The sequence below is a fragment of the Camelus bactrianus genome, chromosome 7 (assembly GCF_048773025.1).
Source record: "Camelus bactrianus isolate YW-2024 breed Bactrian camel chromosome 7, ASM4877302v1, whole genome shotgun sequence".
NCBI lineage: Eukaryota > Metazoa > Chordata > Mammalia > Artiodactyla > Camelidae > Camelus > Camelus bactrianus.
The window spans coordinates 64,546,428-64,573,979 of NC_133545.1; the positions used below are offsets into that span (position 1 = coordinate 64,546,428).

General features: G+C 36.3%; 1 long non-coding RNA gene across 2 annotated transcripts in view; it reads left to right on the forward strand.

Annotated features, from left to right (window-relative positions):
• Positions 1–27,552, forward strand: part of LOC141578177 (uncharacterized) — a 441,124-nt gene that overhangs the window by 227,906 nt on the left and 185,666 nt on the right. For both annotated transcript variants that reach the window (XR_012508243.1, XR_012508244.1), the window contains one exon: positions 14,743–14,837. This is a non-coding gene — a long non-coding RNA (uncharacterized LOC141578177). The remainder of the gene's footprint in view (positions 1–14,742; positions 14,838–27,552) is intronic.

Genomic DNA, 27,552 nt, shown 5'->3' on the forward strand with positions numbered 1-27,552 from the left:
AAGGAATTTTGTTTTGCTAGTGAGAAATGTATGTACACCAAAATGTTCTTCCTTCCGAAAGTTCTTCCTTTTCAGTGTCAAGGATTATTTTTTCAACGATTTCTTTCTAATGTAAGCTAAACTACTCTTATTAAAATTTTAAAACTTTTTCCTATACTATTGTATTTCTTGGAATTGGAGACATCATTTGACTCCAGTAGATACTGTGTTTCCAATTAATGGTTGCATTTAAAGGAATCTGAGATGACTACTATACAAAATGCCTTTCAGTAGAACTTTTATTCTTTTCTGGTTACAACTGGAAATTATTTTTTCTTCCTTCCTCTACTCCCTCTCTCTTACTTTAGAGTCTTGTGTCTTCTGTAATTTAATATAGATAACTACATATATTACAGGGAAGAGTTCAAGTTAACTAAAGATAATTTTTCTTAGGGAGATGGACTTTAGTAATGATTTTACATATATTGATCATGATTTTCATTTATTTTGAAGTATGCCTTTAAGTTTATTTTTCTGAAAAGCATCTCTATGGACATACCAGTAAAATTCTACATGTTAATGTTCTGTCCTTATGTTATCAAATATTTTAAAAAATATAGATCTTCACAAATTCAAAGCCAAGCCACTGCAATTTTCATTAATGAGTATTACAGCCTCTGATTTTGGAAATTTCAGACAGTAGATTCTGTACTAACAGGATCTGATGGTAGCAGTAGCAAATGAAATTTCTGCTCATTGTAGTTATATGATCATTGTGAAATTTAAGAATGTAAATGTATAGGTTTTGTCTAAAATATAGTTGAAACTATTGAAATGTTTAGAAAATATTTGTAGTTATATATTCTGTTGTATTATATAAGATTTTTAATAAGGACTATTTTAATAATAGAAAATAGCTTGTATTGTACATCTGCTGAAATCTTTATAATCAAAGAAGCCTTCATTCATGTCATGCAGAGTTTCTTTCTGCCCAGCATCCTTTTCTGTTCTTGGGGTAACATCATCTCTTTCATGGAAGAAACTCCATAAGATTCAGGTTGAGGTCATTGACTGCCGGCAGCCACAGCTGGGATCCACGCCTCAGGTCTAGGCAACCAGAGCACTGTACTCTGCCCTCCTTTCCAGCTACAGTGATGCATTCAGAGATGGATGCACTATCCAAGCCAAAGCTCTCCCTAGGACATTTTTGGAATTAGAGATGGAGAGGGGGGACACTTCTTGCCTGAGATTGCAAGTATAAAAATCCATTAATTACAGAGTGTTGGGGGGCCATTCTTGCCACTCATTGGGAGAAGAAAACAGAGTGGTTGTTCCAGTGGCATTGTTTGAAACCTGGATCAGATCCACCCAATAACCCATGGACTTCATGGTTACACTTACCAATATAGCCCCTACTGCTTTTTTCTTTTTAAGTTGTTGATAAGTTTTGTTTGACTTAGTTAGGCTTGTTTCTTTCACTTGCATTAATAAGGTTCTGAGTATTGCAAAAAATGATCAGTATAGCATAGTGGTTAAAGAATTCAGACTCTGGAGCAGTTGGCCTTAGTTTGAATTCCAGCTCTGCACTTAAAGCTGTGTGACCTTGGCCAAGTCAGTTAATCTCTCTTACTCTGTTTCCTTACCTGTAAAATAGAGATAATCATAGTACTCACCTCAGAGGATTGTTACGATTTTGATCGAGTTTATGAAGTGCCTACAAGAGCTCCTGGCACATATTTGTTAAATAAACATGTCCTGTTCAATATTTGTTAAATAAGCATGAATAATGATCAAATGAATAAGTAGATTGTTGATATTATAGGAGGACTGAAATTAAATTATCCTTGATTTTTGTAATGCTTTTAAAAAGAGGAGAGAATATGCACAGAATGCTGCAATTTTTTGTTGTTGGTAACCAAATTATTCTTTATCATGATAAAACTTAGGCTCAGCACAATCCATAATGATTTTTTTTAAATCATCAAATATTCTATTTTTAAAGTACCATTTTTATTTTTAGTGGATCATTTGGGTATAAGACTTTGGGCACCTGCTAAAAATAACATTTCATTTTCATGAACATTCATTTTCTCAGCCTTCAGAATTAAAGGAAGTTTCCTATAGATCTAAAATCTGGTGCAGATATGTTTAAAAATTAAAAGTCAAGTCCTCGATACCTACCATGCACTATACAAGTAGTCTCTGGCTCTGTTACCAGTCCATTGTAGTCCACTGTTCTCCTTGGTCCTCTGTCCCACATAGTCCTCTGTCCACTATAGTGCATTTGATCCACTTTGCCATGAAGAATTCACTCAAGCATTTTGAAGAGAATTACATAGTGGCAAAGACTTTAAATGTTAGTCTCTGTCTTTCACTGCACCTACTTTCTGAAGTCATAGCCTTGTGTTTTTTTCCTATGTATCTTTGACTTTAACCTTTTTTAATAAGAAAGAAGAAAAAGTGTGATTGTAAAGAAATATGTATTTTGAAACTGAGAACTCAATTTAGATTTTTCAGTCTGCTGGGTTGTTTTTTCATGGCTTCTGTTGAAGTGTTAAATTTATTTAATAAAGCTTGTGAAGTCACATTTCATATGTTTTAAAAAAAATAGTCATTTTTTACCTGTCCACAGGTAGGAAGCAGGGTAGCTTTGGAGATATTAATCATTGCATTTCATGTCATAAATAACACATCTATGTCCTTTGCTGTGCTTTATCTGGTAATACACTTGTGCAGTGTGTTTACCCTTGGCATGCATATTGTAGCTCCTATGATGTATTATGTACAAGCAGTTGATTCTGTTCATTCTTTTAGAGTGCATGATCAACTCATGCTACAGTGAAGTGAAAGAGTGGTAGATAACTACTAAGGGGTAGTGGGGTCTTTATTAAACTTGGCCCTGGTCTTAACTTTTGCTGGGCTGGAGGTACACTGAAAATAGAGATTCACATACCATGTATCTAAAGGTTTTAAAAATTGTAAATCAAGCTAACAAAATTATAAAAAAAAAAAGTGCTATCCTCTTACCTTATTCAATATGCCTTTATAATAAATTGTAAAATCAGTTGGAACTTGAAATTCTTGGAATACTTGGAGCTTCCTGTGGAGAGTCAGACATGTGGCCTATGGCTTCTTACTCATCCCACCAAGTTCAATCCTTCATCACAAGGTACAGATGCTTGGTGCCTTGTGTTCACATGTACGCGCTCCAGTCCCCATAGGCAAGCTTCATCTACAGCTGCCTTCTTGTACACACATCTTTCTGGCCATTTTCCAGCTTTGCAGTGGTGGCTTAGCTTACCCTCTGGAGGATGTAGAAGGTAACAGGACTGTGTATGTCCTGGAAACATGCTAAGGCTGCTAAGGTAGCTAATTCCATGGTGCCAAGTACCCAGAGCCTTGGGCCTGCAGGGCCTCATCTTGGGACGTACTGGGATAAGAGGATAAGAGCAGATAAAGAATACTTTGGCTCAAGCCAGGGGCCTTCTAGGTGGTACTTCTGAGAGTCACTCCCAAACTAGGAATTTCATCTTCATTTACTTTACTTGATGATTGCATTGTTTTGAAGGTTGAACTTCTACAATCCGAACGGAAAATAGCAGCTCTATTAATTTACTCGTATGTCTGTATTTTAGAAGTAAAAGTAGGTTACCAAGGAAAAATGAGAGGTGCTAATACATGTAATCAACCATGACATTTAAGGGAACTTTTATTATGATAAATATACTTCTGTGTTACTGTGCACTGTGAGTTTTGCTTAAAATTGAAGTAGTAAAATTCAGCATGATTTCCTGTTACCTGTAAGTCATTTGGCTTTTATAGTTTTCACAAAATGCATGTTTTAATACATGAGCATATATTTCTTTCACTTACAAATTTTTTTTCTCTAGAGGTTTAGGTATTAATCTGCTGAGAAAGTACCCTTTGATAAGTAAAACAAAAGTCAACTCATAGATGAAAATAAGTAACCAAAAGAATTCAATAACTCTACATTAAATTAGGTACTTGATTCATTTGTCTCCACATCTAAACACATCATAAAGTAAGTAAAAATAATCGATTTTTTTAAGTCAGTAGTTTTGCAATGAACAACAATACTTCTTTTGGGATTACACCATAGGAAGAGGCCACATCTTTCTTTTTTTTAATTCTGCTGGAATATTCTATCACCACTGTTGTCTAATCAATTTAACAAACTATTTGCCTAGATCAACGATAGATTACTGTATTCCATTTCAAACTGAAAATTTTATTATAAGTATATAGGCAAGGATTTAGTCTTCACTCTTGGTATTTTATCGGACTACATTTAAAGTACTCATTTGAAAGCATATTCTTTATTAAATAACAAGGATGCTTTATGCTTTACAAGTGACAAAGGCAAAATCAACTTACTATCAGGTCAGCCAAAGGCTCTCTATGCTGCTGTGCTTAGAAAGAAGCCAGAAGGGTAGGTTTCTGTGCAAACACATAGTGAGATCCTAAGGTGTAGGACCCTTCGTAAAAATTACTTTGGTGAGATATTGGCTAGTTTTTTGCTGCATTGGTTTTGCTGTATTCAAGTGCTTACTGACCCCAAGTCATAGTAGCATCTGCACCAGGCAAGCAAAAATCACTTCCAAAAAGTGCACTATTTGCTGCTGCCGTCTTGATTTTAAAGAACGACTTGTATAATTTGTGAAAGTGTCCCAGAAATCACGCTAGAGCAGGAATTTGGTCTCAGTAAAGTCCTGGCCTCATCTCTGCGGTCACAGGATTAAATGGGGGACTTTTTAATAGTGTATGTTATTAATCAGTGCCTTACTCCACACATGTGCTCGAAGAGAGAAACTTTATATTTAGAAGGTAAAATCCCCACAAACTAGGAACCCTCAAAGGATATGCCCACAAGCCATTAAATGCATTGACAGTGCAGTGACATTTATGTGCACACATTTCTATCACTGAAAGTAAAATAAATTACATGAAGTAATTTCAATTACTTTATCAAACACATTTGCAGGATTTCCTGACACTTAAATAATTACACACAGTCTATAGTAAGGAACATGGGTCTGAAATGAGATTCAGTCCTAAGGGAGTAGCACAATTTTTTTCTCTGAAGAGTTTCTGTACTGAGAATGAAGATAAGTGTTCAGTCTTTTTGAATCTTAAGTGCTATTACATTTCAGAAATAGGCCCCAAATCATGGATTACAGATTTTTTCATAGGGCCTACCATAATTTAAGTATTAGCAGATCAAGTGACAGTTCCTCTGATTACAAGCTCTTGTTACGGAATTTTTCTTCTTTCATTAAAATGATTTAAGAAATAACTATGGGAGCTATATGTCAGGTTTTTTATTTATAAGGCCAGAATTGGATACATTTTCTAGGCAGTTACGGTGGTAGGTGGTAGGATGAGTCTGAGTCAGCCTTGAAGAGTTTGGGGCAGCCATTTTTTTTTTAACCTTTTGCTTTTTTTTTTTAATCTTTTTAATTGCAGTATAGTTGATTTACATGCTGTGTTAATTTCTTGAGTACAGCATAATGATTCAGTTATACATATATTTTTTCATACTATTTTTCATTATAGATTATTATAAGCTATTGAATAAAGTTCCTGTGCTATACAGTAGGACCTTGTCATTGATCTATTTTATATATAGTAGTTTCTATCTACTAATTCAAAACTCTTAATTTATCCCTCCCTGCTTTCCCCTTTGGTAACCATAGATTTGTTTTCTATGTCTGAGTCTGTTTATGTTTTGTAAATAAGTTCATTTCTATCATTTTTTAGATTCCACATATAAGTGATACGATATTTTTCTTTATCTTTCTGGCTTACTTCACTTAAAATGATGATCTCTAGGTTCATCCATGTTGCTGCAAATGGCATTATTTTACTCTTTTTTATGGCTGTGAATAGTATTCCATTGTATATACATAGCACATTTTCCTTATCCATTCATCTGTGGATGGACATTTAGGTTGCTTCCATGTCTTGGCTATTGTATATAGTGCTGCTATGAACATTGGGGTGCACATATCCTTTTGAATGAAAGTTCCCTCTGGATATATACCCAGGAGTGGAATTGCTGGATCATACGGTAACTCTATTTTTAGTTTTTTAAGGAATCTTCATACTGTTCGCCATAGTGGCTGTGCCAAATTACATTCCCACCAGCAGTGTAGGAGGGTTCCCTTTCCTCCACACCCTCTCGAGCATTTATCATTTGTGGACTTTTTAAAGATGGCCGTTCTGACTGGAGTGAGGTGATTTTTCATTGTAGTTTTGATTTGAATTTCTCTGATAATTAATGGGGCCTTCTTGAACGCCTTTTTTTTTCCTGTTGAATCTAAGTTGAAATAGACACAGAGGTAATTTGAAGTAAATAAAGTTAGTTGGAGGAGAGTTGTTTGGAAAGAAATGGTAGTGGTGGTGATATAGGGTCATAAGCAACTTCGACCCTTCTACGTCTCAGCCAAGAGATGTGCTGCATGACTTCCCTCAGCTCCAGGAGCTGAGAATGAGGCCCAGCCCGAAGGATAGCCCAGGCTTTCCTCAACTCCCTGCATCTGAAAGACTGCTTGCTTGACTGCTTTCACTCTTTCCCACTGACAATTATTTCCTTAGGATGTTCTTTATCTAAATTTCAGTTTTTATAACAGCCAGAAAAAGACACCCTGGTTAATTAACGGAGTATTTAACTTCAAACAAATGGCTTTAGAATATCTTTAAGGAAGCAAGAAATAATGATGTCCTACAGAGGAGTGGTGTTTAGACAGATAACCAGTTAGAGTACCTGAGGACTGGTGAGCAAAGGGACTGTAAAGGCATCTCTAGGAGAAGACTTGGATAATCACTCATAAAAGGTTGCATTATGGGCTTTGAATATAAGAAAGGTCAAGTTGCAGTTTTAATTCTTCACTAGTTTTTAGGTAAATTTAAGAAAATTGCTTTCTTAAACCTCAGTTCCCCTCAAAGCAGAAGAGTGATAATGCCATCTCTCAGAATTTTTGTCAGGTTTGCAAACAATATATGCTGAACTACTTACAGTATGTCTTATGTGAGCACTTAATAAATTGTATCATTATATCAAAATGTTAAGTGAAGAGAAGAGATTCAGATTAAAATGCAAATATGGTGCAACTCAGAAGAAACAAACATTTAAAAATGAAAAACCCAAATGGCTATTATATTTGGAAAATTGGGATAAAGTTAGAATTGCTAAAATTTGTCCAAGAGGTGTTAGGAAGAACTAGGTAAGAATGTAGGCTGGAAATCCAAATTCCTTGCGTTCAAATGTCAATTCCACCATCTAACAGCTGTGTTTCATTAGGCAAGTGGTAAGCACTTCGTATTCAGTTTACTCATCTGTAAAATGGCGATAATGGTAATCATGCCTACTTGATGGGGTTGTTCTGAGGATTGAACGAGTTGATATTTATAAATCTAGGTCCTAGCAGATAGAAAACACTGAGTAAACTGTTCTCATCACTGGAGGAGACGTCTATCACAGAGAGGAGAGGGGAAAACTACTAACACAAGTTTCACAGCTGTGTACAGGCTCTTGTAATCGATTAGAACTACAAGGGATGCCCACCATAGAGCAAGACTCCACTTAGCATCAATTGGAAAATAACATTTTTAAAATGTACAATAGCATAAAAAATCAGATAAGAAAAAGAACAATCTAATGAAAGATATAAGATCTCTGTACTAAAAACTACAAAATATTACTGAGAGAAATTAAATAAGACCTAAAAAATGGAGAGACATAGCTGGTTTCTAGATTGGAAAGTAAAATATTGCTGAGATGCCTATACCTTCTAAACTGATACATCCGTTCAGTGCAATCTTTATCAAAATGCCAATAGGCTATTCTAAAGAAGTAGACAGGACGGTTCTAAATTACACATAGAAATGCAAATAAAATAGGACAACTAAAGCCGTTTTGAAAAAGAACAAAGTTGGAGGACTTTACCTGGTTTCAAAATTTATTATAAACATACAGTAATCAGGGCAGTGTGGTACTGGCCTAAGCATAGACAAATAGAATAATGGAACAGAAGAGTCTAGCGACAGACCCATACATATTCAGTCACTGATTTTTTAACAAAAAGTGCCAAAGCGTTTTTTGGGGGAAAGTCTTCAACAAATATTGCCAGGAACAACTTGGTGTCAGTATGAAGGAATATATATTTTGATGCTGATCTCATTGCATATGCAAAAATTAATTCTGATGGGTCATAGAACTAAACATAAAATCAGATTGAAAAAATTCTAGGAGAAAATGGAAAAATACCTTTATGACCTCTGGTTAGGCAAAAATTTCAGGTGTAGGACACAGAGCACATAAACCATAGAACAAATTGATTATTGGACTTGGGTAGAATTTTTAAATATTGCCTATCAAAAGGCTCCATTAAAAATCAGTCAATACACCATGAACGAGAAAAATTTAGACTGTCTCAAAAAGGATTTGTATACAGAATATGTAAAGAATTCCTACCAATCAACTATAAAAACACAAATAACCAAATGGAAGTATGTGCAATAGATTTGAACAGGTACTTCACAAAAATATGTTAAGAAAGTGTTCGTGTCATTCATTATCAGCCTGTGCAAACTGAAACAATAGGGAGATGCTACTAAATATTGCCTTAGAATTGCTAGAATAAAGACAGAAAATATCAAATTTTGGTGAGGATATGGAGTGATAGAACCTCTCATACAAAGGTGATGGGAGTGTAAGTAGTAAAACTACTTAGAAAAACTGTTTGGCAGTTTCTTAAAAATTTAAACATACATCTCCTTTATGACCCAGGAACACTACTCAGAGATATCTACCATGACTTGTAGAAGAATGTTCATAGCAGCCATATTTCTAATAGCCTTATACTAGGATCAACCCAAATGTCTAACAACATGAGAACTGATAGACAAGATGTAGTGTAGCCATACAATTGAATACTACTTGGTAATAAAAAGAAGACTTCTGATATACAGAACAATGTGGATACATATCAGCATTATATTAAGCAAAAGAAGCTATACATAGAAGAGTCCATACTGCAGGATTTCATAAATGTGATATCCAAACATAGACAAAAGTAACCTGTGGTGATAGAAATCTCATATTAGATGTAGGACTAGGGAGAGAATTGACTGGAAAGGAGTGCAAGGGAACATTTGTTCTATAGATACTTTGAATGGTGGTTGCATGGCTATATAGAATTGTCAGAGCTCATCAAACTGAACATTTAAAGTACATGTATTATATTGAATGTTAATTACATCTCAATAAAAAGTGAAAACCTTCCATAAAAACCTGCCAAGGAAAGTATCGGATTGTTGGTTAAAAAGAAATCACAGAACAATCAAACGATGTTGATTTCCAAATGTTGAAAAGAGTATTCCAAGAATAACCCGTAAAGATCACAAAAATAATCATTTGCTTTATTTATTTGTTGGCAGAATAGAATCATCCCCCAGAACAAATACCTTGTGTCCTGACATATGTCGCTACCTAAGTGCAACCATCCTGAGCTGTGTCTCTAATCCCCAGTGTGTTCTAATCTTTAGTGCAGCCGATTCATAAGTCTGCATTGTTAACATTTCTGCTTTCTTAGGTTGTTGTGGCATTTATTTACAACAAACATTTTATGTGTCTTAGATTTTTGTCAGCAATTCCTTGCAATGCAGCCTGTCACGTTTTTATTATTTGGCGCCTTATTTTGCCAAATGTGTGATGTTATGTGTGTGTGTAGAGGGGGTGTGGTTGGGAGGTAGAAAGTGAAAGTGTACTGGATGTGACTTGATGATGGATATTTGAGTCCTTGAATAAGGAAAAGCCTAATAGAAGAAAGTTCTCTACTCAATGGAATACGATAAATTCTGAGTCTGTAAATGTTCTGTAACGGATTGATGAATAATTTTATGTACTCTCCTAACTGAGAAACACAGTTTCCTGCTGCAATTTTAAAGAGCTGTAGATCTACTACTTTCAAAATATGTGCATCCTTAGTTGTCAGCCTGTTTTGAGAGTATATAATTGTTCAAATGCTTTGGGATTATTTTTGTTACTGTCTTATAATTATGTGAAGCTGAAGTCAGGAGTGACAGCTATTGCATCACCTCGATAAGATTTTTTATGCTACTGTCACTCCAATTCAACCTTGAGCCTGATGAAAAGATATCCTCCCTTTCCTAGTTTAGCTGAAAAGCATCTAAGTATATAATTTGTGGTGCTGTACTTATTTAAATCGGATCACCTTGGAATTCAAGTTGCATGTAGCTTTTAGCAAGTTTTCTCTTGCTAGAACTTTGGAGAAAAGGAACAATGAGTTCTGAGGCCACTGTTGAACTGAACTCCTATCGTGATTTAGGACGCATCAGTTAGGTACTGTGGAGTCAATTCCATTCTGAGGGAGAATTTCTTGTCTGGAGGTCTGTTCTGCCTTGGGACAATGGTACTGGGTCAGAAAGCATAACAAATGCTACTTTTTTCTATTATTTTTTGTTGATTATATCCCTGAGGGACTCTTCCCTTTTTTGAGTGCCTGGTACTTAGTGGTGGGTGGGTTTTATACATTTAATATATATGTATGTATATACATATAGCTGTGATTGACCAGGTAAGAATTATCTTTCAGCATTAATTAGCCAGTTCGTAGAAGATCTTTTGGAGAACAAATGAGCAGGCTCGGTCAAAAGGGAAATGTGCATAATCTTTGGCCAGACAATTTTACCTCTAAAAATCGAGCCTACAGAAATCTTTGTACATTCTTAAAGAAATATGCAAGCTTCTTGTGATATCAGAAATTTGGAAGCAACTTAAATGTCCATCAATAAATTATGCTATATTCCTTCTGTCAAATACTGTGTGGTTACCAAAATAATGGTATAGATCTCTATGTTACAAAGAGAGGTATCTTCAGGATGTTAATACAAGGAAAATGCAATTCACTGAGCACAGTGTATAACATGATCCCATTTATGATAAACGAAAGAGGAAAGTAACTATCCTTTACATATGCATAAAATATTCTGAAAGGAATTTAAACTGTTATTTGTTCAAGAAGAGAGGAATTAGGCAAGGAGTATTAAAGAGGAGTAATTCTTTTGTGTTGAATTTTAAGATTGTTGTATGTGTATTACTTGTTTAAATAAACAGGAAAAAATTATTTGCAAGATTTTTTTCAACAATTGTGATCTATTTAAGAGGTAGTGAATTCCCAAATTAGGTCACGGTTAACACTAATGAAAATTACATGTTAATATAGAAGATATTGATTGAAAAGATTGCTATTTAAACCTGTAGTTTCAAAAGGTATATTAAAACATGTTGCAACACATTTTTCATTGAAATACTATTGTTTTGTAAAGAGTTGGAAAATATGATATTTGTCTCCTTTTCAGAGTGCGAGATATCTGTATTACTAAGTTTTATAAGTGAGTGATGGTTTAGGTAGCCTTCTGGAGTAGGTTCGTTGATGGATCCCAAAACATACACTCAAGTCCTAAATCCCTAGAACCTGTGAATGTGGTCTTATTTGGAAGTAGTCTTTGCACATGCAACTAAAGGATCTTGGGATGAGGTCATCCTGGGCCCTACATCCATTGACAAGTATCCTTAAAAGAGTTAGTTAGAGGCAGATTTTATAGACAGCAAAGAAGACATGCAGAGGAGAAGGCCATATGAAGAGGGAAGCAGATTTGGGTGATGCAGCTGCAAATCAAATAAGACTTGAAGTCACCTGAAGCTGGAAGAGGCAAGGAATGATTCTCCCTAGAGCCTTTACAGGGAGTGCAGCCCTGCAGACATCTTGATTTTAGACTTTATTCTTTTACAGCTCTGGAAGCCCAAATTTCTGTTATTTTAGCTACCAGGTTTATGATGACTTGTTACAACAGCCACAGAAAACTAATGTACCATACCGCTCCTAAATAAAAATATGAATGCTTTAGCATGCAGAAGAGATCTGAGAATTTGAAAACTTAAAATTCTTTCAAATTTCCTCTTAAATTTTGAAAAGAAAAAACTACCAAGTAATTATAATATTGGTTATCAGAAATAAACATGATTCCATGTGTTTCCCTAGGACTACCAAATACTGGAAGATTCCTTGGGGATCATCTGGTCCAGGCCATATACAGAAGGAGTGTCAGGAAGGAGTCATGGGTGTTGGAATCAGGCTGGGTTAGGGCTGTAGTGAGTAGTGAATGATAGAAAAGTAGTGTCTAATTTACCCAAAGGCACCGCAAATCAAACAATTAAAAACCCTGTGAAGGCAAAAGAAATATAACTATCTGGCCCCTGTGTGCTTGTTAAAACTCAGGGGGATCTACTGCCAAAATGAAGTAGGGAAAAGAAAACTGGAAGACAGTGGGCTGTCCCTGTCCCATCATCTCACTAGCAGCCAAGCTGATTCCTCCCTCCTACCCTAGTGTTACTCTGCCTCCTACTCTCTTTATCTCTGCTAAGCAGAATGGAAAGAAACTAACAGGTATTGACCAGCATGTGTTGGGCACCATGCTGGTTCTTTCAGATGTGTAATCTCATTTAATTCTCTCAACAGCCCCATGAGGTTGGTTGCCTAAGGTCTCAACTAGTAATGCAGGTCCCTCTGGCTGTGCAAACTCATGCTGTTTCCAAGACATAATACTGCTTCCAAAGGAGGGCACAACCAGCTGTGAGACTTCGGGAGAAACACAAATCTGTCCTCTTTCCAAACATATGTCATAGTTAGTTTTAATAATCATATTAATTTTTAATATACTTGAATTAGAAAAATGTATTTTTCTGCAGTGATAGAATTACCTTCACTATTTTTTTCTGTAACTCACATATCATGTAGGTTTTTCTTTTATCTTTTTGGCTTTGTAAGAATCTCCTTTCCCTTAATAAATCCAAGACAATAGACTTACTGCTTAATTATTTTCCTTAATTTTTCTCAGTTTTTCTCCAACTGCTGAAATGATCAGATCACTTTAGGAATGTGATCTGATTTCCCCTGTACTTGCTAAATGAAGCAGTTATTTTGTGTATCTGCTCTTTTATTTGAACAGCTGTATCTTTAACGATTCTGTCTTTTGGATTTTACACATGCTCACAGAGCTAAGCTTGGCTCTGCTAGAAGACAGTCATTTTTTGTTGTTGTTGACACATGGGGAAAATGTACTTTTAGGTAATATATTTTGGGTAGGAGTCTTTTGCCTGTGGTCATTCTTCCAAATGGCATGGGAATTTTCTAGTTATTTTCTTTACTTAGTTAACCAACACATGTTTGTTTATGGCCTATTATGTACCCAGCATGTTAGTTGTAGACATTTTAGATGTTTTGAAAGACATAAAGAGGAAATATAAAATATGACTGCAGTCTTTAGATGCTTGCCACTTAGCTGTGGAAATAAGACTAACACATAAAGAATCAGAGGTGTGAATGCCTAATTGAGCATTAGAATCTGAAAAACGAGCACCTCAGTATGAAATATAGTAGTTACAGAAGGTTTCATGGGGATTGTGGAATTTGAGCTAGACCTACAAAAATGGGTAGGATGAATTGGTAGGTGATGAGTAATTTTGTTTATTTTTGTGGAAAGAATAGAATTAAGATAAATGTGGACATGTGTGTATTTGGGAGATAGTGACTGGATTAACCTCACCAAAGAGAAATAAGGAAAAAAATAAGGAGGATGAGAAATTAATGTGGTGGCCAAATGGCAAAACAATTCATGCTTTAAAAGCCAATCAATCTAAGGAATTTAGATTTGAAAGCAGTAGATGATCATCTTCCTGTGCTGGAAAAGGAAATGATAAAAGGATTTATAAAGGAGATTTAGCATCCAGACATGACAGTTGGATTAGAGTAGAAGCAGGAGCAGTGTCAGAGTCAAATGTATAGGAGCTAAAATGTTGCTGAGCTAATCTGGTTGTGATACAGGGAGAGCTTGGACAAGGGCAGGGGTAGTGGGGATGGTGGGATAAAACAAATTATTTCAGGAGGTGTTGAAGGGTGAAACAATGAGCTTTGCTTAGAGATGAGAGACTAGATGCCTGAAGGCAGCTGGAAAGGACACATTATGACTGAGTAGGGAGGGAAATGAATGGCTGGATAATAGATGACAGAGCCGAAGCAGTAAGTGCATATAAGCCCAGTATTACTATGGTAAGAAAACCAGAGTGATCAACTAAAAGAATAGTCCTCACTTAGGAACCTCGTGGAGAACAGGAGAGGAGAAGTAGCATCAGAGGGACGGGAGAAGCCATTAAGTAAGTTATGAAAGATGCCAAAGGATGAGTGAATCTCATGAGTGGGTCATTACTAACATCAAGCATAAGATGTTGAAGAATATGTCTGAGAAAAGGCTAAAGCCATCAATTTAGCAGGAAGAGATCCTGGACCTCTTACAGGCGATAGTTTTTATGGAATGGCATGCACTGAAGTAGACGGTAAAAGGAAAAGGAAGGAATTAGAACAGTTAAAAAGAGAAGGAAAAAATGTAGATCAAATATTTGAATAGTCTGGCAGCAAAACCAGAGAAGAGTATTGATTAGTAAGTGGACAGCTAGGCAGGAGTGAAAGAAATATTACGATAGCTAGCATCCAAGATGGTACCCAGTGATCTTCATTTTCTGCTATTCATACCCTTGTATATTTCTCTCTCACATGGAATGGTACTGACTTGTAGAACCAATAGTATATTACAAAAATAATGGTGTGTGACTTCTGAGGCTAGGTTATAAAGATGTTGTTGCTCTGCCATGTTCTCTCATAGACTCTTCATGATCAGGAGGACACCAGCCATCATGTCATGATGACACTGAAGCAGCTTGTGAAGAGAAACCTGAGGACTCTTCCCCACAGCACGAGGTTAGTGAGCTTTCTTATAAATAGATCCTCCAGGTCCAATCAAACCTTCAGATGTCTTCAGACATGGCTGACATCCTGACTGCCACCTATAAGAGACCCTAAGTCAAAACCACCAAGGTAAGCCATAACTGAATTCTTGACCTATAGAAACCATGAGATAACAAATGTTTATTGTTTTAAGCCAGTAAGTTTTACAGTAATTTGTTGGGTGATACTAGATACCTAACACAGATTTCTTTAGATATTTTATTTTATGTGTGCGTATATCATTTCTGTTTTGGTTTTGGCTGGTGAAAACCTGAATATGTTTTAAGGTCCTTATGAATATTGGAATGATTCAAGATGAGACTATCAGGAAGAGAACTGCAAGACTAAGGTCTGAGTGGCTAAAAAAATTAGGACTAAAAGCTGGGGAGATGATTTTCAAAGAGCAAAAGTGGCCTATTTTCTGACTGTAATGGGAAGTTTAAAATAGATGTAGACTCCATTTCATCCTGAGATGAAGACAGTAGTGCCTGAAATAATTCACATAAGATCAGTTCAATTTACTAAATCTTCTATATGTACGTAACCTTATGTATTAATGTTTTTACCTGAATAGGCTAGTAGATAATCTACTTATCCATAAGACATTTTCTGTGATGGTATGCTTTAAAGATTAATGGTGAAAAATGTTAAGTTCATTCCTCACAAAGGTCAGGAATCTGCTAAGTGATTGACTAAATGCATATATAAACTTTATAATGAAACAAATCATTTTAGTCTTTTTAAACCATCTGCTCGTACATTGGCATGAGGGAGCATGTGCATGAACTCTGTCAGTCCTCTTTATCATCTAAAGGTCAAATGGACTTGTGAATTTGTGTCTGTGTTCTCAAAGGCTTATGTGGCTGTTAGTCTAATAAAGAGGGTTGAAGAGCAATACAGATGAGATTACATAGATTTGGTTTGTGAACTGATTTTGACCCTGTACAAGTTCTCAGATTCTGCCATATGCTCTTGACTATGTATCTTTAGGGCGGAAATATTCATTTATCAATATTGTTTGAACATAATCCATTTGTAGGGTGCTGTATGAATACCTCTAAAAGCTAAAAAGATCAGTCAGAAAAGAATGTTTCCCCATGTAGCTTATAGTCAAGTATGATTGCTATAGGCAGGGGTGGTCCTGGTGTCAGAAGACAGGGGAGTAAGAATACATGTATGCCCCGAATGTCTCACAGGATTACCGCACGTGGAGTCCTGTAATGGAGTTCTTCTTAGAGTGCTCTTTGGAAATGAGGTGACAAAATGAGGGAACATGTCATCCTTCTAACATGCGTTCACAAGCAGCACTTTACCATGTGAAATATCATTACTGATGACCAGGATGGCCTCTGCGTTCCCCTCAGCTTGACTAAACTTGAGACAGGTTTCTTCCTTACTGGGAAGATCTCCCTTTTCTTAGAGCATTTACTTTAGAAAAATAGAAATTGTATGGTCTTTCTCTCCCCCCTTTGGAATGTATGTAAATATTCTCCAAGCCTTTTGCCACTTTTACAACCTAGGCAATGTCTTTAATAAGGACCAGGGAACCATCTCTTTGAAACATAAACAACAAAAGATCACCTCTGTCTCCTGTAAGAGAGGTCAGAGCCTATCTTTGTTGGTACCATCTGGCAAACCCAGATGGCCTATTACAGGCACTGGAAGTCTTGCTCCACACTTCCTTTAGTCTACTAGGGGCTACCCTAATGTCCTCCAGTGCTTTTCCACTAGCTCACCCCATCCGTTAAAAATCCTCCTACCTTTTGTTTCAGCAGAATGGATTTTGATCTTTCTTTCCTTTTGGAATAGCCTAAATAAAGTCTCCTTTGCCTGCTCAGTTCTGGTACCATTTTTGCTTTGGCTCTGGAGATGCTGGTGTCACCTGGCTTTTGTCCAGGTTCTTGTCCCATCCCAGAAAGAATTCAGAGACAAGATGCAAAGGTTAAGAAAGTAAAGTGAGGATTTATTAAGGGCTACATAGGACACTCTCAAGGGGAGAGCAGGCAAGCTCAGGTGAGCGGCTGCCCTGAGTTTCTTTGGCAAGTTGGCTACATAGAGTGTAAAAATTACTGGGGGAATATTCATGGGGGAGGGAAGGGCTTGGGGCATATTCCCTGATTATCATCCCATTTCTACCTTCCTGAAGGGAGGAGGGATTTTTGTCCTTATTTAGTCTGGATTGAAAGTGTCATGGCATCAGTGCATGATGAGTACTTCTAATCTGCAAGGCTAATTTTATTGAGATGAGAGCATAATGAGCAAAAGGTGACATTTCGACACTGGAGATTCCTGCTTTTCCCAATTTTTTTGTCGGCCTCCAGGCCTCTCATGACCCCAAAAGGTCAGAGATTTTATGGTCAGCCCAGGGGGTCCTGCTTTTCTTTCTCTGCCCGGGGATCCCTGCTTTTCACATGATGTATGGTTTCCTGCATTTGGCCTGTGCCCCTCCTTTCTGCCAAGTTCTGCCATTTGGCTTGCGTCCCTCTTTCTCTGCTCATATCTAGCTATCTGCCTGCTCTAACACCACTTCTCAGATGTAGCACTGTTAACTATTTTTAACATAGTGCTAAATAATATACTTTTATCAATATTTCTTAATTTATCAATTTTTGATATCATTTATTGATTTCCAGTAAAAGCTAAGGCAATTAATGCATTTAAATGCCTTCCTCTTCTCACTCATGTGTTCTACTCCTCGTTTTCTTATATGTGATATTATAAACAAACTCTTTTAAAGTTACCCTAGTGGTTACCTTTTTCACTTAAAATAATTATTAGATCTCTGTATCTTGATCTGACCAAGATGAGTGGCTCTCAAACTTGAGCATGCATCAAAATCATCAGCAGGGCTTGTTAACTAACACTCAAGTTCCTAGGCCCCACCTCCTAGAATGTGATTTAGCAAGTGTGACTTTTAAATTAACAATTGTTAAGTAGAGCCTGGGGCTGGGCTGTGGGGCTACTGGATGGTGAAAAGAGGCTCAACAAAAGACTACAAGGGAATTGAAACAGAGTTTATTGCTCACAAATCTTGGAGGAAGTACACAGTGTGCCTCAAGGAAGGTCAAGGCAGAGTGCAGGCAGGACCTGGATACAAGCCTTTTGTAGGGGTGGTGGGTGGAATGCTTTGGGATTCTTGGGCTAAGGCCACATTGGTCAATTCAAACCAAAAGGAGCAGGGTTTGGGGAAGCTTTGTGGGGGGGGGGTCTTATCTAAGGGATGCGCAAGGGATAGGCCCTGGGAGGCGGGGGGGGGGGGGTGGGGGGTGGGGGGGTGGAGGAGGATGCTAATCATAAGGGTGGATGATTCCTGGCTCTGCTTTCTGTTATTTAGGGCATTTACTTAGGGAGGGGCTCCTGCCAGTTCAAGGCCTCTTGGCCACACAGAATGAGTTCTGAGCAGCAGTACCATGGAATGGTTTAGCTAGACTTTAAACAGCTGGTCTGGGGTTAGGCTGGAGAATTTGTGTTGCTAAGACTGCTTTAGATGGTATTGACTGTGCCACTGTTAAACATTGGATGAAGAAATATGTGGATCTACACTTCTCTTTATTCTTCGCTCCTTTTCCACATCAACTCTGTCGGCTATACCATTACCTCTACATGGTCAATATTTACCAAATTACATTATTTCTTGTTATTTTAATGATGCTTCCTGTTATTTGCATATGGTCAAAAATTTGAAAACCAGTAAACAGCATTCACAATATAATAATAAATTTAAATAGTGATATTTGATCCATGAAGAAGAAAATATAAGTATGTATATAGGACCAAAATTATGAATCTTTTGAGAATCTCTAACTCATGCCCACCTTCACCTTCAAATGTTGGTTCTGGCTTTGACCATGGAGTGTCTTTCGCCCTCCACTTGCTGAAGATGTCGCAGGTTGCACACCAAGTCTGGGGCCTTTGTGATGCAGAAACTAGAGGACAGGAGAAAAGTCATAGATCAGAGGGTATGTTAAGGCTGGTAAAGAGTTTTCAGGCAAGTTTGGAGAGAAGGAGTAGAAATATTTCATGTATAAGGGAATTAGATGGAAGATTTATAGGAATTTGAAGAAGTATTGTTGTCTGTGTAATCCTTTAAGGTGCAAGAAATGCCAAGAAAGATTGACTGACTTTTTAATGCAGCTTTTTTTCCCCCAGGTTCTGTATTTTTGTCTTATTGATTAGAAGGTCCAATGATTTTTATCTTTTTATTAAGAAGTTCCAGACCTTTAATAAACACAATTATATACTGAAATTTAGCTTCTTTCTAAAGACATTTGAACCCTGAATTCTTTTTCTCGTATTTTCTTGATTAAGGAAGTCTTTGTTGTGGGACACAACAGTGGCTGGTCGGTGACATGGTGACTTGCAGGTTGGTAAAAGAATTTACCAGAGATGGAGGAAGATAGGAAAGGCGTTTGTTAGGTTAGCTGCCATAGACAGCAGTGGGCCACACAGACGAGAGGTGCCTGTGTCAGTACGGAGGGTTGGTTGTTGGGGTCTTTTACGAGGTAGGGTCACAAGGTGCCTGATCGACTTGAGCACAAGTCTCTGGCTGGTTGTAGGTGAGGTAAGAGGTTTAGGATCCATGAAGGGTGGTGGGGTTTATGACTTTGATAAGGTGGGCTGAAGCAAGCCAGCCTTATCTATTGTGAGATTAGGCATTATCTAGGACTATTAGTTGTTAAGGCAGACACACCCAGTAAAGAGTGGACTTTATCTGTTGAGGGATCACAGGCAGACATCTGAGAGCCCAGGAATGGGGGTCATTGGACTTTGAAGGATGTCAGTTGGCCCCACAGTCTTTTTAATTCATTGAGATGTAGATTTCTTTTTCAGATGTCATTCTTAATGAATGCATAAAACAGGAAATGATAAATAGATTAGTTTAAAAAATAATTTTCTTTTTGGTCTCAAGGCCATTGTACATGCATAAAAATTATCGAAGATCCCTAAGAACTTCTGTTTATATATATTATATATAGTCAACATTTATTGTATTAAAAATCAAAACTGAGAAAATTTAGAAGTGTTTACATATTAATTCACTTTAACAGTATAAAAACTGCTGTTTATTAACATAAACACTGTTATGAAAGTTAACTACACTTTTCCAAAATAAAAAATCCTTATTGGAGTGGCATTGTCTGACATTTGTGTAAATTGCTTTAATGTCTGGCTTGATAGAAACAGCTGTGTTCTCACATCTGCTGCTGCATCGGTCTGCTGCCATATACTGCTTTGGTAGAAATACAAAGAGAAAATCTGTTTTCACACATACGTAACTGGAAGAGGGAGGAGTATTTTAATAGATTCTTTAAGGTAATTGTGAAGATTTTCTAATACTACTCTGAAATTTAGTTAAGTGATGGTTTCTTAAAGTTTGGTTGTGATGTGGAATCCGAAACTATATTGTATTAGCTTTTTATTGCTGACTCAAGAAATTACCACTAACGGAGTGATTTACAATTCTTATAAAGGATTTTACTCTTCACTGTTGTGGAGGACAGAAGTCTGAAATCAGGGTGCCTGCTGGGCTGCACTCCATCTAAGGCTCTAGGAGAGACTCTGTTCTGTGTCTCTTTAACCTCCATTCCTTGATTAGTGACCTCATCACTCCAATCTCTGCCTTATCCTCTACTGTCTATAAAATCTGCCTTTGCCTAATTCTTAAAAGAATAGTTGTCACTGGATTTAGGGCCCTCCCAGGTAATCCAGGATAAGCTTCTTCTCTCAAAAACCTTAATGTAATTATATCTTGTGACACGTAATTCACTCTTTAATCATATAAGGTCTGGATTATTGGGATTAAGATATGGACATTATCTTTTGGGGGACCACATTCAACCTGCTACACCAATCAATGACCTGGTCCTACTCCATCGCATTACAATTCATTGGTTTTTATCTTGCAGTCTGAATTGTCTTTTACCATGTGTGAGATTTTAACATCATGCATTAGTCATTTGGAAAACACACATTAACCGAGTTATGAGGATCTTCCAAATCTTCCAAACATTTTATTCTGTAGTGTCAAAACCTGCTGCTTATTAACATCAACCCAGAAATTATCAGAAAAGTCTTTGGAGATTAAGAACACACATAGTGGCAGATAGACGTTTCCCAAAAATTGTAATTTTCACTTGGAAGCTCCAATTTTGTCATTGGCAACAAATCTAGTCAGTTCTTTTCCTTGACGTGACAGGCTTACTTTGTTCATTTTTAAGAAATGTTCTACCAAATAGCCCCAACCAGAATAACTATCATTTGTTTGTCTGTCATTCTCTCAAGTAAAAATAGTGTCTATGAAAAAGTATCTCGTTCAACTCACAACTCAATTGTATGTGTTTTTCCTAAAAGCAACCATCATGCTTCAGTATGCAGCAAAGTACTTCATGTATAACTGCCCCTTGTCAAATGGAATATTTAGAAGATGCATATCAAAGAGGTGAGATTTAATACAATTAATAATTTCTGTTGCTTCTTCAAGAATATTTAAGTGAAATTGGCCATTCTCCTTTATTTTGGTTTTTGTTTGTTTTGGTACTCTCAGTATGTGGGGGTGAAAAATGTGACTACTGCTATAACTTGGTTCTGCTTGATTCATGTGAAGGTGCCAGCAATTTTACCCATGATCGCTTTTGAGCATCAGTGTACATGTCAGTGTAGTGAAATAAGGTAAATAGTACGTTAAAAGTGATCAGAATAGTTTTGACCTTGCAGACCCCTGAGAGGTCTCAGGGACTCCCTGAAAACTCCCTGAGTTAAGATGTTCTCAAACCTCTTAGCATTTAGAGTCTAGCTCTTTTAGATTTAGAGTTTTGCTACGTTTTCCCATACAGAATTACACTTTGTATCATCAAAATCATTAATAGTTTAGCATTTCTGAATACTCTGCAATTTTTTTTTCCAAGCTAATGATATCCATTCAGTATGTTCTGGCATTGAACTCATTCTGTTGACACTTGGTGTAAATAACGTGAAAAGTTCAGGCAATAAGCAGGATGCATATTCCTTCCTCAGATAATTCCAAAGTTGTTTATGACTGGACAGTTAAGGGATTACAATTGTCTAGTCTTGCCACTAGGGCTGAAAACTGAGGTCATGTTTGTGCAAGCAGTGATTGTTCATGTGATGTTGAATCATATGCAAAAATGTAGCATACTGTCCCTTTTGTTCTAGCTGCTTTTGTGGCTTTCAGGAGTATTTTATGGCTTTCCTCATACAGGTTTGGAACATTTCTAAGCTTGCAAGTATTATAATGGGGTCCTCGCATTATATCCTCTAAGTGGTTTTGTGTTGTTTGTTTATATACTATATTCCTTCATAGAAAGATTTAACATAAATACTAATATTTTATAAATTAACGCAGTCTCAGTGGAATTATCTCTCTGGGGATAAGCATGTTGATTAGCCATTCCATTTCATCTGGAAAAACAAATCAGCACGTACAGCCATGAATGTCCTGATAAAAAGAGCAGTGGTATATGGAGTGAAATGGCTCTATCAGACATGGAAACATAAAAGATCAAAACAGTGTCTTATGACATTCAGACCAAGAGAAGAGAGTAAGAAAATCTGTAAATGGATCCTAATTCTTGCGAAAATTTACTATGAAGTCAGCATATCAAATCAATGGGAGAAAAAATGTACTTTTTTTAGTAAGTAATGTTGGGATAACTAGGCTAGACATACAGTAAAAGTTCCATTCATCCTCATACCACACTTCAAGAAGAATTTCAAGCTAATCAGAAGTACAAATATAAAAAGAAAAAACAAAATGTACAAGTTCTGGAAGGAAACCTGAGCATGCTCCTCTGTGCCTGGAAGTAGAGAAATTTCTATCTAAATTCATCTAAAATCCTCTAAATATGATTAAATACAGAAGCAGTAAAGACTGCTATATTTGACCATTAAAAAAAATGAATGGCAAAAGAATTATAAACAAAATCAAAGATACATGATAAACTAGAAAAATATCTGCCATTTATTTCAGAAATTAAGAGTTATTATGATACAGGCTTTCTAAAAATAGAGAATGGAAATTTCAACTGTAGAGAAAGATTAGCAGAAAAAGAGAACGAAATGATTCTTAAACATTGGAAACGTTTCTGAAGTTTGCTCCCACTAAGTAAAAGACAAATTGAAACTACAGTGGATTCAACTATATGAGACTGACAAAAGTTCCAGCTTGACAACATGTTCTTTGATCAAGCCTGTGGGGAAGCAGGTGTTTTCAGATATTGCTAATGGGAATATAAAATAATACAGCTATTATGAAGAGAAGCTTTACAATGTCTAGTAAAATTTTCTGTCTCTAGTTTTTGACCCAGCAGTTCCTCTGATTGATCTGTCTCAAAGGTACTCAGGCAAAATTGCAAAATGATACTTGTGTAAGACCCTTCATTGTAGGACTTAATTTTTCAAGTCCCTTTTGATGTATATTTGGGTTTGGTACTACGTAAAAGAAAGAAAAAATTCTATACGTATTGCTATGGAGTAAAACACTAAGGTAGGAAAATGTGTGTAGCATTTTGTTGCTTATATCTAAATATAAATATTCAGATGTGTAAATGTATATACATGTAAGCCTATATATACACACACATATGTATATTTATACGTGTATGCATATGTATATATATAAATACATAAATTTATGTTATATAAATGTATATAGGTATATTTAAAATATATATAAATATGTATAAATACATATATAAATTTGCTTATATTAAAATAATGGTTGACTAAATCAGAACATTTTCTTAAAAGGTGAACAATATGTGGAGGGCAGAGAAATAGAAGCCAGAGTGCTTTGAGTATACCACATTTTATGGATTAGACTTTGAAACCAGGTTAATGCATTTATTTTTACCTGAGTTTAGAAAACTTATACAAAGAAACACAAAAGCAGTATAACATAAAAACAAAAAGGAGCTAATGAACCTAGTTTGACATATTGTGATTGTATGAATTGTATAGAAAGGAATCATTAGAAGTGATTTTAAATTCTGGTAAATTTACCATAGATCCCTAGTAAATTATATTCCAAGGAAAAAGCTGCATACTGTTGACCTTTGAGCAATGTAGGGGGTTGGGGCACTGACACTCGAGCTGTGGAAATTTCAGTATAACTTTCATTGGCCCTCTGCGTCCACGGTTCTGCATCCTCAGGTTCAGCCAACTTTGGATCCTGTAGTGCTACAGGATTTACTTAGTATTTAAAAAAAAATCCATGTGTAAGTGGACTTGGAAGTGCAGTTCAAACCCAAGTTGAAGGGTCAACTACTTAAAAGTTGCATTTTTTAAAGTAATTGTTCTATTCATTATAATACTGGGATTGTTATTCTCTTATTAGTAGAATAAAAGAACTAAGGAATATGTTAATATTATGAGGAACCAAGTTTTTCAAAGAGAGGGAAAAGAGATACAAATAACTTAAAACTTAGAATTGAATAGAAATAATTGATACGAACTCACACTCCATTTATATACTGATGTAGCATATTTCCTTGCTTTGTCTATTGAAAAGCCTAAAAAGAGTGAACTCTGTGGCAGTGAACGCCCGTAGTAGTCAGATTACTGTCTCTAAATACCATTCCCTATCCTTTTAGAAATCAAAGTATCTGGGAAAAGTGAGAGGCTTAGGTACAGAGCAAAGAGCCCTATCAAACACTTCTGTTCGCATTTTCTGCTTAGGATGCATTGTGTTTCCTGGATGTGTCGATTTATATTCTTCCATTCCACGTGCTTTAAAGTAATCTTCCATTCCAGAATGTACTCAGGGTTTAGCTCTTCAATATTTATTGCCTCTTCTCCATTATTAGCTTCTGTGATTCCAACAAACACTTGATTCTTCTTCCTGTCCATGTCTTATAATCTTTCATATTTTTCATCTTTGTCTCTTTCTTGTTTCATTATGGATAAATTTATTTGTATGTATCTTTTAGTTCACAAATAATCTTTTCTGCTGTATCTTTTCTGCTGTTTTAAACATTCATTGAATTATTTATTTTAAATTCATTTCTATAAATTCTATTTTTAATTTTATGTATTTCTGATAGTCCTTGATTTATACTTATCTTTGCCATTGCCCGGTTTGTTCATTTGAACATTTTCATGCATGGTTCTTCTAAATTCTGGGACGGACAATTTCAAAATCTTCAAGACTTGCAGCTATTAAATTTTTAAATTAATCTGTGATTTCTTGTTTTTGCTGGATTTGACTCCAAGTGGCTTACTTTCTTATCTGTGTGGCAATCTTTGTAATGGAATGCATGCTTTTTATCTCTGGAAATTTTGCAAGCTTACTCTATACGATCTTTGTGCTTCTTAAGAGTTTTGGGTTCACAGCAGATAGCTCAGACACAGCCGCTCTTCCAAGAGTCAGTATCCCCATGTTGCTCAAAGACTTGGCCTCAGGGCTTCCTTGCTTCTCTCTGCTACCAAAAGTCTGGGCTGGCCCACTCCTTAACTCCCTGTCTCTCTGATTCTTCAGGACTGACTCTAGTTTTCCCACATTGTCCTCTGGGGCATAGAGCTAGTTCCCAGTTAGCAAAGCCTTGGCATTAGAACTGTGGGATCTTAGAGCAGTTTGTTCCCATCTGGGCTCCATCACTGATTGACATGCTAGTGTTGGCCAATACTCATATTCTCCTTTAACTTCATAAATTAGACACTATAATCAATTATTACTTTATCTAGACTCCGTTGTAACATTTTTAATGCTTATTATTATTATTATTTTATTATTATTATTATTATTATTATTATTATTATTATTATTATTATTATTATTATTATTATTTTATTATCTGTCTTGATTGGGAAAGTGACTAGTTTGGGGTGTGTAAAACACGGAAAAAATTTTGAAAGACTTTGGGTCCTCATGGAAGTCACTGCTGCCTTAAACATTAACGGACATATTTTCTAGAGTAGTTTAAGTAAACACAGTAAAATCTTGTAGTGGGTCTGCAGGAGACAGAAAAATTGTATGGTATGTATAGATAGGATTTTGCTTCATTCCAGTGGCCTCTCCCATAGACTTGATTTCAGTGATGGAATCATGGCCAATAGCTTGAGCCAGGAATTTACAGATTAGTAGACAAGGAGATTTATTGAGCTAAATGTAAAATAAAGGAGAAGGATTTCATAATGTGTGATGGAATAGTCTAAGCAAAAAGTTGTTGTCTCTCCTTGTCTGTACATAAATCAGTGCCTTATCATTTCTGTGCAGTCATGCGTAACTTTTTTTACTCTAGAATTATGAATAAAATCTTTGTAATACAGGCCTTGGAATACATTTTTTATGTCACATTTCATAAGCATCTTAAAAATGCCATTCTCCTATTTTCTTCTCATTTTTATTCGGACTTTCTCGGTTAGAAACTCCCTGTCCGGTAACTCACCCTGTGTGTGTGTCAGGAGCAGGCCCTAAGCAGCACTGTGCAGGTGGCTCTCCCTCAGACGCGACACATTCCTCTGCGTGGAGAAAATAGGAAATTCAAAATGCATACTCCAGCCTTAGTGTTCTGAGGGTTTGTTTTCCTTTACAGAAAGTAAGGTTTTAGTGGTGATTGTTATTAAGGTTGGGTGAGACCTGTTGATGGCTGATTTGGTTTTGTTATTCTCAAATTGACCCTTTAGGGGTAAATGTTTTTCTCTTGTTTATAATTCCATTCTTCATTTCTATCGCCTTTATTTCTACTGCTGCTCCAGCCTCATTTCAGAAATTACTGTTGATGGGAAGAGATGGGTATAACATGAATTATCTGTCTGGGTCATATTGCATCCGCTTTACCAGTAAGATTTGTTTAGAATCAGTGTTAATGTTGCTGTAAAGTTGTGAAAAACAGTGGAAATGGGAGACAGATACTATGCAAAACTCTGGCTTTAGGCAGTCCTTATATACTAAGCATATCATGCTAAAATTGTTTTTTGCTTTAGACATTAACTTTTTGTCTCAAATGAAACAGATGGTTGGATTCTGGTTTGTTTTCTAAGCATCAGTCTAGGTAATTGAAGTGAGAAGAAACTCTGCTGGTCCTGGCAGTTCTGGATTAACCAATTAGCATCTGATGCTTGGGATGAAAAAAGTCAGTTAACAAGCCCAGGCTGCAAATACATTTCTCACACCCACAATCAGACTCAGCTAAAGAATTGGCCATCCAGTGATAATGATTTTCCATCACTGTTGGCCTGGTTTGAGTCCAAATTACTGCCCTGGAAGGAACATTGCTGTGCGTTATGTATTGCCTCCCCATTGCTCCATTTCCTCTCATTCATACAGTGGTTTCCCCTTCATTGTATCTTCTCTGGTTGCAGGGTCTTTCTCTAGGAATCTCCTAAATACATAATTATGTTTGCTCTTAGGTTGTCTTTTATTGATGCTTCTAAAATGTTTTGGTTCCTATCCCTTCAAGGTTTAGCTTTTAACAGTTACAAAGAAACCTTTTCACCTATGAAACTTCAATTGGCTTCAGCACTTGCTCATTTAGAAGGTGTATTATTATGTTGCTTCTTTATTGTAGAGCCATTTATCATTTAGTTCAAATCATTAGTAATCTCTGGAGTTGAGAGTGCTCTTTCTATTTATTGGAGATTCCCCGAATTAATTTTGTTAAATTACATCCTTTTGCCTTGAAGTAAATAATTGTCAGTACCATCATGCTGTTCTGAGGAGAAACAAGTGGTA